The sequence below is a fragment of the Limulus polyphemus genome, unplaced genomic scaffold (genome assembly GCF_000517525.1).
Source record: "Limulus polyphemus unplaced genomic scaffold, Limulus_polyphemus-2.1.2 Scaffold7066, whole genome shotgun sequence".
In the NCBI taxonomy this organism is placed as follows: domain Eukaryota; kingdom Metazoa; phylum Arthropoda; class Merostomata; order Xiphosura; family Limulidae; genus Limulus; species Limulus polyphemus.
Genome location: NW_013672676.1, coordinates 18518 through 34522, shown reverse-complemented (window position 1 = coordinate 34522; position 16005 = coordinate 18518). Strand labels below are relative to the sequence as shown.

Genomic DNA, 16005 nt, shown 5'->3' with positions numbered 1-16005 from the left:
CATTAACAGCTAAAAATAAAGAATTAGCACTTGTATGATTCAACAGTCAGTCAAATTAGTGCTTGTACGATTCAACAGTCAGTTAAATTAGCACTTGTACGGTTCAACAGTCAGTCAAATTAGCACTTGTATGATTCAACAGTAAGTCAAATTAGCACTTGTATGATTCAACAGTCAGTCAAATTAGCACTTGTATGATTCAACAGTCAGTCAAAGTAGCACTTGTATGGTTCAACGGTCAGTCAAATTAGCACTTTTATGATTCAACAGTCAGTCAAATTAGCACTTGTATGATTCAACAGTCAGTCAAAGTAGCACTTGTATGGTTCAACAGTCAGTCAAAGTAGCACTTGTATGGTTCAACAGTCAGTCAAAGTAGCACTTGTATGATTCAACAGTCATCAAATTAGCACTTGTATGAATCCACAGTCAGTCAAATTAGCACTTATATGGAATTATTTTAATTAAGTTAATTATCTGTACAATGTTCACCATATTGTTTCATTACCCAGCGGATGTAACTGTTCAAATTAAACAAAGCTTTCAGCTAATGTCTATTACTAAGATTGAGTAATACAGCTAGGATGTTAATGTTGTAGGCATATCCAGGAACAGATGACGCTTTAACAAAGCAGGCTGAAAAAGCTCGTGCTAAAAGTGAAGAACTGTTGCAAGAAGCTGTAAAGCTACGAGATGAAGACGTTCCAGGTGAGATGTCTCATGGTTTAAACATTGAAAGTGAGAAAAATATGTGAAAATTAATTGTTTTTTTTTTAAATTTTGGTGGCTTTTCTTAGAATTTCTTATAATCTTATGAATTAAGTTATTGTACAAAACGTTTATTGGGTAGTGACATGTGGGAAACAAAAGATAGATCTGAAATGCTATATTTTACACACCTGTGAAGAATGTGAAGAAAACAAACATTTGAAGTTAATTTGATTTACATAGTGTTACACATGACTCAATAATGGTTTAACTTTTCAGGATCTTCCATGTCTGTTATATGTTTATGAACTTTGTTTGATAAAAACTCCTTTTGGTTGTAGTGTAAAGTAACAAAAATATGTTATTATATCACAGAGTTGCTAATAACTGTGGTGTGGGATTATAGTATAAGTTAGTAACAAATTATATTATTTTGCTAATAAGTGTGCTCGTTTATTTGCTTTTTATCTGTTAGTTTAGTTATTAAAGTAAGAAGTATCAAATCCAGCTATTTATTTTTTATTACATTAACACAAATGTTTTCAAGTTATATAATGAAAGTGAAGCAAGTATGAAAGGCTCTTTTCTTGTTTTTTTATTATGTTTTGAAAGTGAAAAAAACTGGGTTTACTGTTTGTGAAACTTATTGGAATCTTCCACTGGATCAAAGGGTGTCATTTACCCCATGCTCATTGAAAAGTGAAAAAAAACTGGTTTTAACTCTTTATTCTGGAAAAAAAAAATATTTTTTAACCTGTCATTTTAGGCATACTATAGGGATTTTTTTAAATTTTCTCCCCATTTTCATTTTTATATTTTGATATTGTGTGGCAAGACTATGCAGTTACATTTGTAACGAAAAACAAAAACTGCATAAGTATATAACTGTAAGTGCCACTTCCTGAAGAGATGTCCTATCAATCCTGATTACATCCTTTTGAGGCATGTATGTCATTGGATTACAGATCATGTTGCTAATAGGCATTGTAATGCATTTTCTTTATTTCAAGCTGGCTAGAAGAGAGGTTCTGTAAAGGCCCGCCATGGCCAGATGGTTAGGGGGCTCAACTCACAATCTGTGGGTTGTGGGTTCGAATCCCCGTTCCACCAGACATGCTAGCCCTTTCAGTTGTGGGGGCATTATAAGTGATGGTCAATCCCACTATTCATTGGTAAAAGAGTAGCCCAAGAGTTGGCGGTTGGTGGTGATGACTAGCTGCTTCCACCCCCCCCCAGTCTTACACTGCAAAATTAAAGATGGCTAGCGCAGCTAGCCCTTGTGTAGCTTTATGCGAAATTCATAACAAATAAACAAACAGAGAGATTCTGACAAAAATATATATCCTGAAGGCAACAGTTTGCAGTTAAGGGTTTTTCCAGAGCAATGAGTAAAATTAATTTTATAAAAAGTAACAAATAAATGAATAATAGTAAATAATTGGTGTTAAAATATATATATATATAACAATGCATCATTACTTTTTACCCTAATTGTGATTTGTATACGGCTTAAATGAAATTCTTAAAAATTACACTTCAACAATTTAATCTAGTTCACACCATAACAGTTATTGTTCATGCAGTTTGATAATATAAATAGTGACTCACCTGATACTGTATTATTCATACCTCAGCTGGCCTGACGAGCCCTGGATATAGCAGATATAGTGTGGTTGACACTATTGTTTTACATTCTTTGTTTTCATTCATAAGTTGTTAGAATTAGTGACTGTTCAGTAAAAGCCATTTATCTCAGTGTTTGTTACCTGTAGGCATACACAGTTGTTTCATAGTGAAAACAAGTGACTTTTTTTTTATACATTAATAAAAATCCGAATTTGCTTGTTTTTTTTATTTAATCAGAACTTCAACGACACCTTAAAGAAAAAAATGATGTATTGAATAAGATACAAGAAGACAATGCAAACAGTAAACAAAATCTGGATGTCATCAATAACGAATTAAGTCGCCTTCCCAGGGGTTTGTATTATTCAAGTTTTTTTATTTTCAACTTTAACCTTAAACACTGTGTTGTAGTTGTACACACAGTTTTTGGAATTTATGTATCTGTATGTATGTATAAAATATGTATATATGTATTTTCTTATTTGTGTCCATGTACTTTTTTTCTTTGCATACTTTCAGAATATTATTTCCAGTGTGGCAAACTGTCAAAGATAAACGTTTAATGGTTAAACAACTCTATTGCAATAAATGACCACAGTCCAGTACTTCATTACAAAATATGTATATTAGTAAAAGTGTTACTGTCTCACAAATATAGTATTTTACCTTTTGTTATAAGAGGAATAAGATCAAGGTCATAATTTTTCTACAAAAAATAACAATGTTGTACAAACTTGTGTTTTTCAATTAACTCTAAGGTGTTTTTCTTTTACTTTTTCAAGGAGTAGGAGACAATCTACGAAAAGTGGAAAGCCAGCTTAGGGGAACACTGGATCAGGCAGAGAGGACTCACCAAAAAATTGAGGATATCCAAAACAAAATTAATGAAGAACTCAATCCTAGGTTTGAAGCTTTGAAGGCTGGATCTGTGGCTGGATTAGGAAACATCAGTGATACTAGTGTGTGCTGTACTTATACCTTTATGTGCTGACATTTGTCTGTTACTATATATAACTGAAATTTTAAACATATGAGCAGTGGCTAATATTTATTAATTTATAAAATCTCTTAAACAACTAGAACTTTTTAAGTCTTAAGTAGTATTCCAACAAATACCGTAACTGTAAGAAATAGTGTTTAAATTTTAATTTTGGCTCACTATTGATAAAAAAAAAACTTGTGTTCAAAACAATTATTTTAATTCATTGATTTAATTTCAGTGAACTTATTTTGATTAAGTTAATTATCTGTACAATGTTCACCATATTGTTTAAACAATTATTTTAATTTATTGATTTAATTTCAGTCAACTTATTTTAATTAAGTTAATTATCTGTACAATGTTCACCATATTGTTTAAACAATTATTTTAATTTATTGATTTAATTTCAGTCAACTATAGTATTTCTATTATTAATAATATACTAGCAAGCTAATCGTAGAAATGCTTGGAAAGCAGTTTTATAAACTTTGTGTTGAATGAGTGTTTACTTATGTTTTCTATTTGCAAGTGAAAACCATGCATCCAATCCTTTGAGACCACAGAACTACCCCACTTTCTCAATTGAGTGTGTAATGAAAAATTGAAATATAGTGACCTATTTTGAAATATCCCTTATATATCCCTACTAATTTTAAGATCAATGGATCAAGTCCCCCAAAACACCTTCTTTAACTGATGTATGGGGACACATATTTGAAGATTTCTAAAATCTGAATTTAAGGTGTTTATAATGGCTTCTTACATGTTAATACCAGATTTCAAGTAAATTAATTCAGTGAAACCTGAAATTCTTCAGAAACTATTTGAGCCCCCCCCCCCCTCACAAAAACACATAATTTTTTTAGTAGATTGATTGTCTTCTTGGTTTCAACTCTTTGTGGATCAGAAACAAAAGTGCAAAATGTCAGTTTGTTTTGTGCACAGTTTTGAGAGAGTTTTCAAAAATAAACAAACTTAGATAGATGCTAAGACACAATTGAAAATTGGTGTATAGATAGAAAATACAAAAAAATTAAAAACTAATTTTATAGTATGGTTATCGTATATATATATTTTCAGTTATTCTTTTTGTAATAAATATCTTAAAATTGTATCACTTATTTATAAAATAAGAACTAGTGGTTTGAAGCAAAGCCGGAAAACAGTTACTCAGGCCAAATTACATTTTCACAAAACATGTGTAATATAGAAAAGTATAATCTTCTTCTTGATAGGAATTTAGGTTTAAAGCACTTTCAAGCTTTAACAAATTAGAGCCTGAAAGCCAACCTGGAGTGTTCAGAAATTGTTGTTTCTCTTCACCTCATGTGTGATTACAGAACAAAAGATAAATTTGAATCAACAAGAAAAGTGGCTTTATAGGCTTAAGGCAGCTGAGCCTCTTGAAGGTTTGTTTTTCCTTGAGGTGGTTGTTGTGTGGTTACGGTCACCGAGCTGGTGATGAAAAGGGAAGGAGAGAGAGAGTTTGTAGCACGTGCCGATGTTCTGACATGTGATTCGTAGGCTTGTCAAGTAGATCATTGTTGTCAAGGAGCTTGGTGATGTCACTAAGGCTGCTTGCAGTGAAAAGAAGAGAAACACAGCAAGGCTGGATCTGTGAACCTTGAATTCAGGGTTCAAATCTGTGACCAAGTATGCCTGTATGTGTGTGTGTGGTGGGGGGAGACACCTTATGGATCAATATAAGATTAGAGTAGATAGGGAAGACATTTTAATGAAATTTAAATTTAATGAATGGTACCTTTTTCATGGCAGCAAGGATTATGACCCTATGCCACTTTTTTGCCTGTAGGGGAGAAACTGGTGTACCCTGAGAAAAACCCATATTCACTGCTTGGGCACTGAATATTCTACCCAATCAGTGCCCTTAGTGCAGACCTGCAGGGGAATGAATTACATGAGTTAATCAGAGTCAGATTTGTGATAAAATTAAATGGAGACCCATATTTAATCCAGATGCTGGTGTTGCAGCTAGTGTTTGGAAGAGTTTAATATGCGAGTTTCTTTTCTTTTCTGCTTTTCTATAGTATTTCTTGGCTTGAGAGATAAAGTAGTGTTTAATTGAGTGTAGGTTTGTTACTGTGTTTAAATAGTGCTGGGGATTGAATATTTGCAATCTGATTATATTATTTTGATATTGCTATAGTTTTTTTAACATATTACAAGTTCTCATATTTATGTAGTTTAGAGAGGGTTTGATGAAAACTTTTTAGATTGCTAATATTGTGTCAGGTTGGCAGCCTTTGTGAGTACTTATTTTTTTGAGGTAATTCATTGTAATGTTTATAATATTGAAGTGGTTAGTCCAAGTTAACTGTTTGTTGAATGTTACTCCTGAGAACTTGGCAGTGTTTGAGAAATGTATAATGTTCTGTAAATGTTCATTCCTTTCTTTCAAAAAAATACCATCTAATTTTAGTTTTTTCTTCAGTAGTTTGATAATCCTTTCTTTTTCTCTTTTGTAGCTACCATTCAAGAGCTTAAGGATTATGGTTCAGGTCCTTCTAGTCGTGGAGTAAGTTTTGATGAAATGCTCAGGATGTCGGAAAGTATCTTGCAAGAGCTTCAAGCTCGAGACTTTCAACCTGTTAGTGACAAAGCTAAGGGCGAACTGCGGTAAGAATTTAGTGAATCGGGGTAATTGTGCTAATCATGCTAATTGTGAAATTATATCTGTCAGTACAATTTTTTAATTGAATTTTATTTTTTCAACAAACAATATAAACTTGTATACATTTTATAGAAATAATCTAAATTAAATTTTTCTACTCTTTAATTTTGTCATTTTTTCAAATGAGATGCTCGACACTTTGTAGTTTGATATTCTGACGAAAAACATTCTACTATAGAGACAAATAAAAATGTACAAAGATGATGATGATAATAAAAAAAAAATTCTTATTAATTAAATCCAGTAACTTTCTTTAAGCAGTATCTACAAGACACCAGGTGTCACTGAAACATTTTAGTGACAAAATTTTAAACTTAGAATAAGACTGCTTATTTCAGGTAATTTAAATTTTAGGCTTAAAAACATAAAATGACGTATCTTTTTCAATCTTACCAAACATATTTCATTCAGATTTCATAATGGACTTTACTAAGAGGCTTGTGTAAACAGATAATCTTCATTCTAACATATTTTATTTTATTTCTTAGCTAAAAAGGTCTTCAAACTAACTAGCATAGATGTTCGACACCTTAATTATTGCATTTTGTCTGGAGTAAAATAAATGAATGATTTTTAAGTAGTTTTATATTCAGATGTGGGATGATATGTCAGTCTGAGGATCCATTGTTTGCATCCTTTTCGTACAAAATCTCACTTCACACTTGGGGTTATAGTGCATTATAAGAGTAACAGTCAAATCCAACTATTTGATTAGCATATTCCTAAAGTTTGCAGTGGGTGATGTTGACTAACTGACCTTCTTTCTAGTTTATCAGTTGTCCCCTGGTGGAAAAGCGGTAAGTCTTCGGATTTACAATGCTAAAATCAGGGGTTCGATTTTTCTCGGCTGACATAGCAGATAGCCTGATGTGGCTTTGCTATAACAAAATGCACACACACATGTTGCTTTCCCCAAAAAACGAAACAAACTTTCAAATGTCTGTCTCCATTATTAAGCATCAGTGAAAATAATGTGAAATAACTTCTTTTGGACTAAAAGTATGATTTTGTGTAAGGTGTTCCAATGTTCTGAGAGAAATGTAAAGTACTTTTATTCAGTTATATTAGTTTTGAGATTTAGACTAAAATCTCTGTTAAGAATATTCACTGGGTTACTTTGATTACAATTTTTAAGTAGGCCTATATGCCTCCATGGAATTTATTATTGGATTATCCATTACATTACATTAGAGTTTCTTATAATCCTTTCCAACTTAGTAGGAAAAAAAGGAGTTAGTGGGGATCTGATTGAGATGTGTATGATCATTAAGGGAATTGATAGTGTTGATGCATCATCTTTTTCTTCTTACTTAATGATGATAATGTTAGGACTAGGAGAGACAAATATAAATTTTAGCAGGATAGATATCATCTTCATCTGAAACAAATTAATTTTTCTAACAAGGTGGTTGGCCTTTAGAATGGGTTGTCTTCGTATGTGTTAAATACAGTTAACTTAAGGGAGTTAAAGGGAAAGCTTGATAAGTATCCGAATGATAAGGGCTAGCTTTGGATGTTTTATTTTTATTTTATAACTTAGTGGATGGGAAGGAGTAAATGGACTAATAGGTCCCTTGTCGTTAAATTATGTTGTATTTCTTACAAGAGCAAATGATATATCATTAAGTTTTTAGAAAATTCTGTCTGAACTCTCCATTCAAATCACCTTCAGAATAAAACAGCTAAAAAGTTTGGATTTAGGATTTTGTTTTGATGTATATTTTATTAATGTTTGGTTTGGATAAAGTATTAAGAAAAATCCCAAATGTGACCCAAATTTTGATTTTTGCCCCAAATTGCATAACATACGAAATGAAACAAAGCTGCATATATGTGATATTTGCACATTTTGTCCTTGTTCCTAGCTCATATAGTTAAAAAAACGATGAGCGTTTGAAGTTGATAGCATCTTTTAAATTTCTTTCATCCATATGTGTATTGTAATATTTTAAGCTTTTGGTTATGAGGTCAGAAACCTTTCTTGATTACATTCATTCAAATAATCTAACTGTATCATTGTTTTGTATTTTTCATATACCACATAAAGCAAAAAAACAAGTTTATTGGTTTCCCATGCTTGTTTGTTTATTTTGTTGGAGGAATTACTTTAGCAGTTGCTTTAGGCTTTACAAAAACTTCCACTGGTAATTTGAAACTATGGACCCTTACAGTAAACTTACTTTTCCCCAGCATGAGCTTAGTGTTTAGTAGGTAGCTGAGTCTTACTGAAACAATTATACATAATTTATAAAATTAGTCTAAACGCAACTTTTATAAATAAGACATAATGAGAAAAATATTAGTTTTAATGGTTAAAGTATTTTATTATAAAATGTTCCTCAAAGGATTGGACTGTCACATGGCATCATTAGGCTGATGAGTGTATTGTTGCTAATAAGCAGGTGTGAAACATGGCTTTCAGATTATTAGTTATGGGCATATTGCATATATAGGGTTATTGCAGTGTTATTGAAGTTTATCAAAAATAAATATGTTTTGGTTCAAAAACATTCAGTTGTTATCCTGCTGTATATTTGAAGTGTCCTGGATGGGGGTGCAAATCAAATTTACTTAGACATTTTGTGTAATAAACATTTCTACTTATATTTGTGCTTTTAGATGTTAATTGGTTTGTGAAATAAATTATGTTAGTTCAATTTTATGACTAGGTTTAAGCCCTATGAGCAACTTGAATTTATAGTTTTATGTAATGTTATACACATACAGGTCAATTGTTTGAGTAATTGAACATATGGTTACATTTAATGCTGTACATTTACAGGCAAAAACTTTGGAGTGACTTGTGAATTAAACCCCATAAGCAAGAAGATGAATCTGTAGATTTCATGTAGTGTATACACATACTGGTCAACCATTATTAGGACTTGAAACTGTATATTTTGTTTATTGCTATATACATACAGATAAAGTCCTATGATTGACTTGAATCTATAGGTTTTATATTAATGTTATACAATAGAATTAGCAGTTAATGATATTCCTAGCCATAAAAAGTAACTTTCATATACCATGGTCTACCCAGGTAGCTCAGCTTCAAGTCTGAGGGCTTAAAATGCTAAAAGTCTGGTTTTAGTACCTGTAGTGGGCAGAGCACAGATAGGCCTTTATGTAGCTTCGTACTTAACAACAAACAAACATGGCATTTCTCAAATTAATGAGTTTGTCTATACTAGTGTTTTTAAGTATTATTTTCATATTGTCCTTCAGAGTTATCCCACCTTCTTACCTTTTAACAACCTTTCTGTTTCAGAGTTTTAGTCCTTATCCCAAACCATGATCATTGATGTCAAGGGACGAATTTGTTATGTATATCATATCTGTTGTTTTTAGGAGAGCTCGAAACCTCTTAGATAGAGTTAAAGGATTGACAATGGATCTTCACGAAGTAGATGGTCTGAAAGAACGTCTGGGCAAATTAAAGGAACTCCTCAATGAAATGATGGAAATAATAAAAGAGAAGATTCTGAAGCCTACTGAACGAGCAAGATTTGTTGCACAGGCTGGCAGGTTGGCTCAGAAACGAATAAAAGTGAGAAAAGATTATATTTTATAAGCTAGTTTTCCACCGTCCTACAAACGTATTCTTTCACTGTACATCAAAGTATTTAATTGATCATTTTTTCTATTTTTAAGTATATTGCCTTCAAGAAAAAAAAAGATGCCAAATGAAATATTTGGAAGTAATAAGATTTTTCTGAAATCAGTAATACACGAGAGTTTTAATTTAATACGTTAAATTGTTTAATTAACAATCAAAGTAATGCTAGGTCTTGTTCCTTTACCTGAATATTATTATTTTCCTCTTATCACTATAATAATATCAATAAAGATTATCATAATTAAGCTGGAAAGTGGTAACTTAGAAATGAGGCGTGTGTTTTTTTATGAAACGTTATAGATTCAGTTGAAATCTTTAATTAGTTAATAATGAATGCAGATATGAATTTGAGTGAAAATTACAAGAAAATATATAAAGTGAGACTTGTTTTTCTTTGATGGGAAAAATTCATTCCAAATAATAATTGAAAATTTCATTGTGAATAACAGGGGAATGCACATAAGAAACTAACTCACCCATAAAATTTGAACTTTTTTTTAATGATTGTTTGCCGTGATACTCTGCCATTGAACAAACAATTCTTATCATTGTTTATATGAGAATAATTACTGTGTTTTGTTCAATTCGGTCTAGTCTGGAATGAACATTTATAGGTGGCATGTTCTGAATTTAACTAGAAAATATTTTATTTCAACATCAGGATGGTTTGGAAGAGAGTGAAAAGATAAGCCACTTTGCTAACAAAACACTAGCAGAAGCAGCAGAACTCGTACACCTGGCAAAACGTGCTACCATTGATGCAACTGTGAAATTCAATGTTAGTATTATGTTTTTTATTGATCATTAGGTGGCAAATATTCACGTGTTAAATATTTATATATTTCAGCAGTTAAAACAGTATTTTTCATTAATATGCAAATTTTATGCCATAGATACAAATTCCCTTTATATTTGTCTTGTTTATTAAAGTTTCTCTTGTTTTTTTAGTATTTTTTACTGACATTATTTACAGAGTAATCTTGTGTATATGAGTGCGACTAGAATTGTAAAAGATACATTCTATATACCTTGAAGATTGACACATTTGTAAAATTATACAATTGTTGTTTCATAAGTTGTGTAATGAATTTGTGTGAAAATTTAGAAAGTTTTTACTTTAATTCCTGTGGTAGGAGAAGCTCAGAGATAGCTATTTGAAAGAATATGATGATAATTTGAGGACAAAGTTATGTTCAACTTTTCTGATATGAAGCAATTAAAATCTCTGGACAGTTTGTTATAATTAATTATATAGTGCTCATCTCTTTAAAGAGCATCAATGTTTAAGAATGTAATTTGTATTAGACAATTGAAACCTCATTTGATGATAATACCAGTTCATAGCAGCTTGAGTATATGATTCAGTAGGACTTGTGTTACTTTTAAATTTTTTTAAATAAAAAACTTTGTGTTACATAATATCAAATGCTCCACGTAGAAGATTAGGTGTGTTTTTAGGCTTATTTTTGACCGTAAGCTTAGCTTCATTCCACACATCAAGCAGCTATGTGTCAAGTGTGCAAGGGTTCTGAACATCCTCCTTGTCCTCTCTTCCAGTTCTTGGGGAGCAGATCGATGTTCTATGCTCAGGATCTATCATGCCCTGATTCGCTCCATACTGGACTATGGGTCTTTGGTCTATGGTTCTGCAAGGACCTTGGCCTTGAAGATGCTGGACCCCATTCACCATCTGGGGCTTTGGCTCTGCATCGGGGCTTTTCACACTTCTCCAGTCCAGTGTTTGTACACTGAGTCCCACTAACCTCCTCTTCACCTCCGTCATTTGCAACTTTCTTTACAAAATGTTACCAAGCTTTGATCCTTACCACGGCATCTCACCTGGGATCGGGTCTTTCTTCCTCGGTGGACAATGCTCTTTCAGAACAGTTGATCTGCTATTCCTCCCTTTGGCCTTCGTATCCGGGCACTACTGGCTGAATTGGGTCTGGCATTGGATGACATTGCTGTTCCCAATGATCAGCTCATTCCACCATGGCTTATTACCATCCCTTCCTGTGACCTTTCCTTGAGTCATCTGAGGAAGGCAGATACTCCCTATTGGAAGTACTGTCTTCTTATTGCTGAACATCTTTCAAGCCATTCTTCTCTTCCTATTTACACGGATGGTTCGAAATCGGGTGACTCTGTAGGTTCTGCTATGGTGTGCTGTGGCTTGGTAGTTGCTCGTAGGATCCCCTCTACAGTTTCTGTGTTCACTGCCAGTTGTATGCTATTTCTCTTGCCCTGGATCATATAGAAGCTATGCAGTACAGTAATTTCACTATTTACACTGATTCACTTAGCTCTCTACTGGCCCTGGAATTGCTTAATGTTAGTTCTCACCCTGTTCTCGTCGATATTCAACAATGACTGGCCCAATTTTCTCTATCTTCTGCTTCCATCCAGTTTTTCTGGATACCTGGCCACGTCGGTATTCATGGGAATGAGCTCGTTGACACTGCAGCTAAGTCCGCCTGCTCTGGTGCCGTCACAACCGTACCTGTCCCGTACATGGACTACGGTCCTGTCTTCAAGGCACAGCTTCATGCCAGTTAGCAGTCGTCTTGGGGTGAGCAACATCGTAACAAGCTTTTCCAGATCAAACTTTCTGTTGGTCTTTGGCCGTCTTGCTTCCGTAAGGATTGGAAGGAGGAAGTTGACCTGGCAAGGCTACGCATTGGTTACAGTTTTTTAACCCATCGTTTTCTTTTATCTGGTATTGACCCACCAGTGTGTAGCCATTGTGACACTCAAGTCACAATAGCCCACATTTTACTGTTGTGCCGTCATTACAACTGTGAGCCATGGCACCATTTTAGACACGCCTTTTCCAAGAGTTTACCTCTGACGTTGGACAGTGTCATTGGTAATGGTGACACTGTCCGACTAGATTGTATTTTTATTTTTTTTACACACTACAGGTCTTTTTAATTGTATATAAATCTTTTATCGACATATATTGGTTTTAACTTGCTGTATTTTTACATTTTATTCTAATTTACTTTCACTGTTTTTACTGGTTGTTTGGCGCAGATAGCCTCGTTGCTTTGTGCCATAAAGCACCAAACAACCAAATGATAAATTGTTTTTGGTGTTAAGAGTTTAGAGATTTTCAGTGGATTACTTTCAAGAAACTAGAATTAAGGTCAAGTGAATTTTCCAGTGGTAAAGTCTTTTGTTAAAAGCTTACATGTTGTAGGTAGTCTACTATTAAAAAGAGAATTGGGTAATGGTTTCATGAAAAGTGTTTGCTGTCATAGAAAATTTAAATAGTTATCTTGAAATAAGTATAAAAATAATTGTTTTAAGTTTACTATTATTAAAACACTGTGTGTTTTTGATAAAGACCTTGTGCTCGTTTGAATACCTCATTTTTGTTTATTTTTACAAGGAACTTAAAAGACTTCAAGGAGAATTAGTGAGTGCAACAGATGAGGTGGAAAAGAAACGTAGTATCCTCAGTCGTTTAAATCCTGAATACATGGAGAAATTTGTCATCCCTGCCCAAAAGCATGCAGATGACTTATGGAAACAGGCCCAGCAGTTACAAGAGTAAGTTGGGTTTAGTAGTTATTGTGGCCAGACCATGAATTTTTGGGTTGTGGTTCACATCTAGTTGCCACAGGAACATACTATGCACTTTGAGGCTGTGAGTGCACTATAATAGTGATAGTCAAATCTCAGTATTCAGTCATACAAGAGTTGGTTGTGGTAGCTAATGTCAAATCTAACTTCTTATGAGTTATCAAAAGACACTAAAATGTTCACTAGAATATTTTAACAAATGGTACAACAGCACTAGAATTTGTAAGTAGTTAAATAAATGTAATTTATCAGTGGATCAGAATATGTATCTTTTATTAAACCTATTTGGTTACTCGCATCTGGACTATGATAACCTTCTCTGTTTCAATAAAGAGGTTAATTTTTACTTGGATGAAATATATTAATTAGCATTAATTCCTTGAAAGGTTATTAATTTAACAGTTAGTAAGCTTTATAATACATTAAAAGTACAAATGTTTATTTTTGTAGTAAACAGAATTTAGAGGAACTGTTGACCGTATAATGTTTAGTGGAACTGTTGACCATATAATGTTTAGAGGAACTGTTGACCGTATAATGTTTTGCTTAGAGAAATTTCCTGATTGTAGTTTGCACTGAAAATTACAATTGAGAAATATTCTCTTGGTTTAAAAATACTGATTTTGGCACTTTGTTCTTGCATGAAAAAAAGATTGATATTAAAGTTTGAAACACTGTCTTTAAATAGAAAAAAAAAAGGATTGATTATGGAGTTTGAAACATTGTCTCAAAACAGAAAGAATAGATAAGAAACAATACCAAATTTACTAACAGCTTGTGGTTGTTAAATAAAAACAGTTTACTAATGTGCAACAGATTTTGAGACGATTTGTATTTTAAAAGTCTTTAAAAATGTTTTATTGTTCCATCATTTTTTAACATATTGTCAGATTTGACATTGTTTTTTTTGTTGTTTTTTTGTAGTCGTTTTAGTGCAACAAAGAAAGTTTCAGATCTTCCACTGAAAGCAGCAAAAGCATACAAAGAGATTGTTGATGCTTTGAAAGCAGCTGAGGAAGCTGCCAAGAAAGCTGCTTCTGCCGCAGAACGAGCTTATGGTGTGGTAAGACATTTAAAATATCAGGATAAACTTTGGTAAAATGTTAAAGCTATGACAATACATGAAGAAAAACTATTAATACTCGTATGTTTCATAAGTAAGATACACATGGTTAATATATCACATCTTATTATTTGTAATTTTTTATTGATATATTTTGATTATAAAGATTATTTGATACTGCTAGTTTAGTTTATTAATTTAGGACTAACTTAAATCTTCTAAACTAGCTAAACCTTATGATATATTATTCAGCTTATATCCAGAAATATTTCTAACAGTGAGTTACCAAACTGATAAAACATTACATACAAATTCTTATAAGTAATAATGTAATAACAGTATCTTCAATTAGCTATGCTTTGTACTGGTTTGATTTTTAGTAATGATCTCTGTAGTTAGGTTGCTTTGATCAAAATTTTATGATTAATATCAACAAGGTTATGGTAATCTAAAGAGTCAAAGTGAGCTTCATGATGTGTTAAGATATCAATATTGTTTGTCTGTTTCTAAGATACGTTGTCTAAGAATTAGATTTGTGTTTCAGTCACTGTAACTAAATAAATGTTTGAAAATTTGTATTTTTTGCCTGTGACATTTGTATAAACTTGAAAACCCGTTATTTCATATAAACTCATCTCATTAATAAAAAAAGAAATATGTTTCAGCCTATTTCTGTTTTGCATTCACCAAATTAGTGTGGTGTTTTCTAGGTGGAAATATATACAATTTTTATAAAATATATTTTGAGAAATAGGTTTTAGTTTTCTCATAAATTGATTTAGTAACTCTAGCTTTTGTTTGTTATACAAAATAAGTTTTATTTATGTGTAGAAATTCTTATGTTCTGATCTTATTACTTTGTGTTTGATCACAAGTTCTTAATAGTATATGTACTTTCTTTATTGCATATTTTGTAATTTTTTATAAATGATAATAGACTTTATAATATATATGTATATCTTTCATAGACATTTTCATAATGATAATAGACTTGTTGTTTTGAACAGGCTAAAGGTGCTTTAAACGAAGCACAACCTGTTGCTAATGATGCAAACAAAACTTTAGAGATGTCAAAAGAGCTGCTTGTAGAGATAGAAAAACTTTGGAATGATATTCTTGGTAAGTAATTATAGTTCTTGTATGATACACTTAGTTAGCATCATTGTGAAATACTTAATTTGTGTTAAGGTTTCCCTTATAGTTGGTTTGATTTTTTCCATAACCATACGACACACTCTCTGTTTTAATGTTTAATATCTTTGGTATTAGTGGTTAAATTATTTACAATAGCTTTGAATATTTTAAATGAATTTTAACACCTAATGAAACTTTCTGTTTTTTACTTTTGGTGATAATGTTTAGTAATTTTTAGTATTTCTAAGTTTTATACCTGAGAACACTATGATGCATTGTTGACTTATTATATGAAGGACTGATCTCCTAACTTGTCCACACCATGTGATATATAGGTTTGCAATTATGGCCAAAAAAATTTTTTAATGGCCAAAGGTGACCAACTGATTATTGAATACAGTTTAATACTTCATGAAAATGTCTATGATATATATATTATAAAGTCTATTATCATTATGAAAATGTCTATGAAAGATATATATATATATTATAAAGTCTATTATCATTATGAAAATGTCTATGAAACTTATATATATTATAAAGTCTATTATCATTATGAACATGTTGTTACGTCTCCATTTGTTAATTAACTTTCC

General features: G+C 32.0%; 1 protein-coding gene across 2 annotated transcripts in view; it reads left to right on the top strand.

The window, feature by feature from the left end:
* Positions 1-593: 593 nt before the first annotated feature.
* The window catches only part of LOC106474320 (laminin subunit alpha-1-like), a 33488-nt gene continuing 18076 nt past the window's right edge, over positions 594-16005 (top strand). For both annotated transcript variants that reach the window (XM_022402633.1, XM_022402632.1), the window contains exons 1-3: positions 594-708; positions 2572-2688; positions 3117-3293. The gene's annotated coding sequence lies outside the window, so the exon portion shown is untranslated. The remainder of the gene's footprint in view (positions 709-2571; positions 2689-3116; positions 3294-16005) is intronic.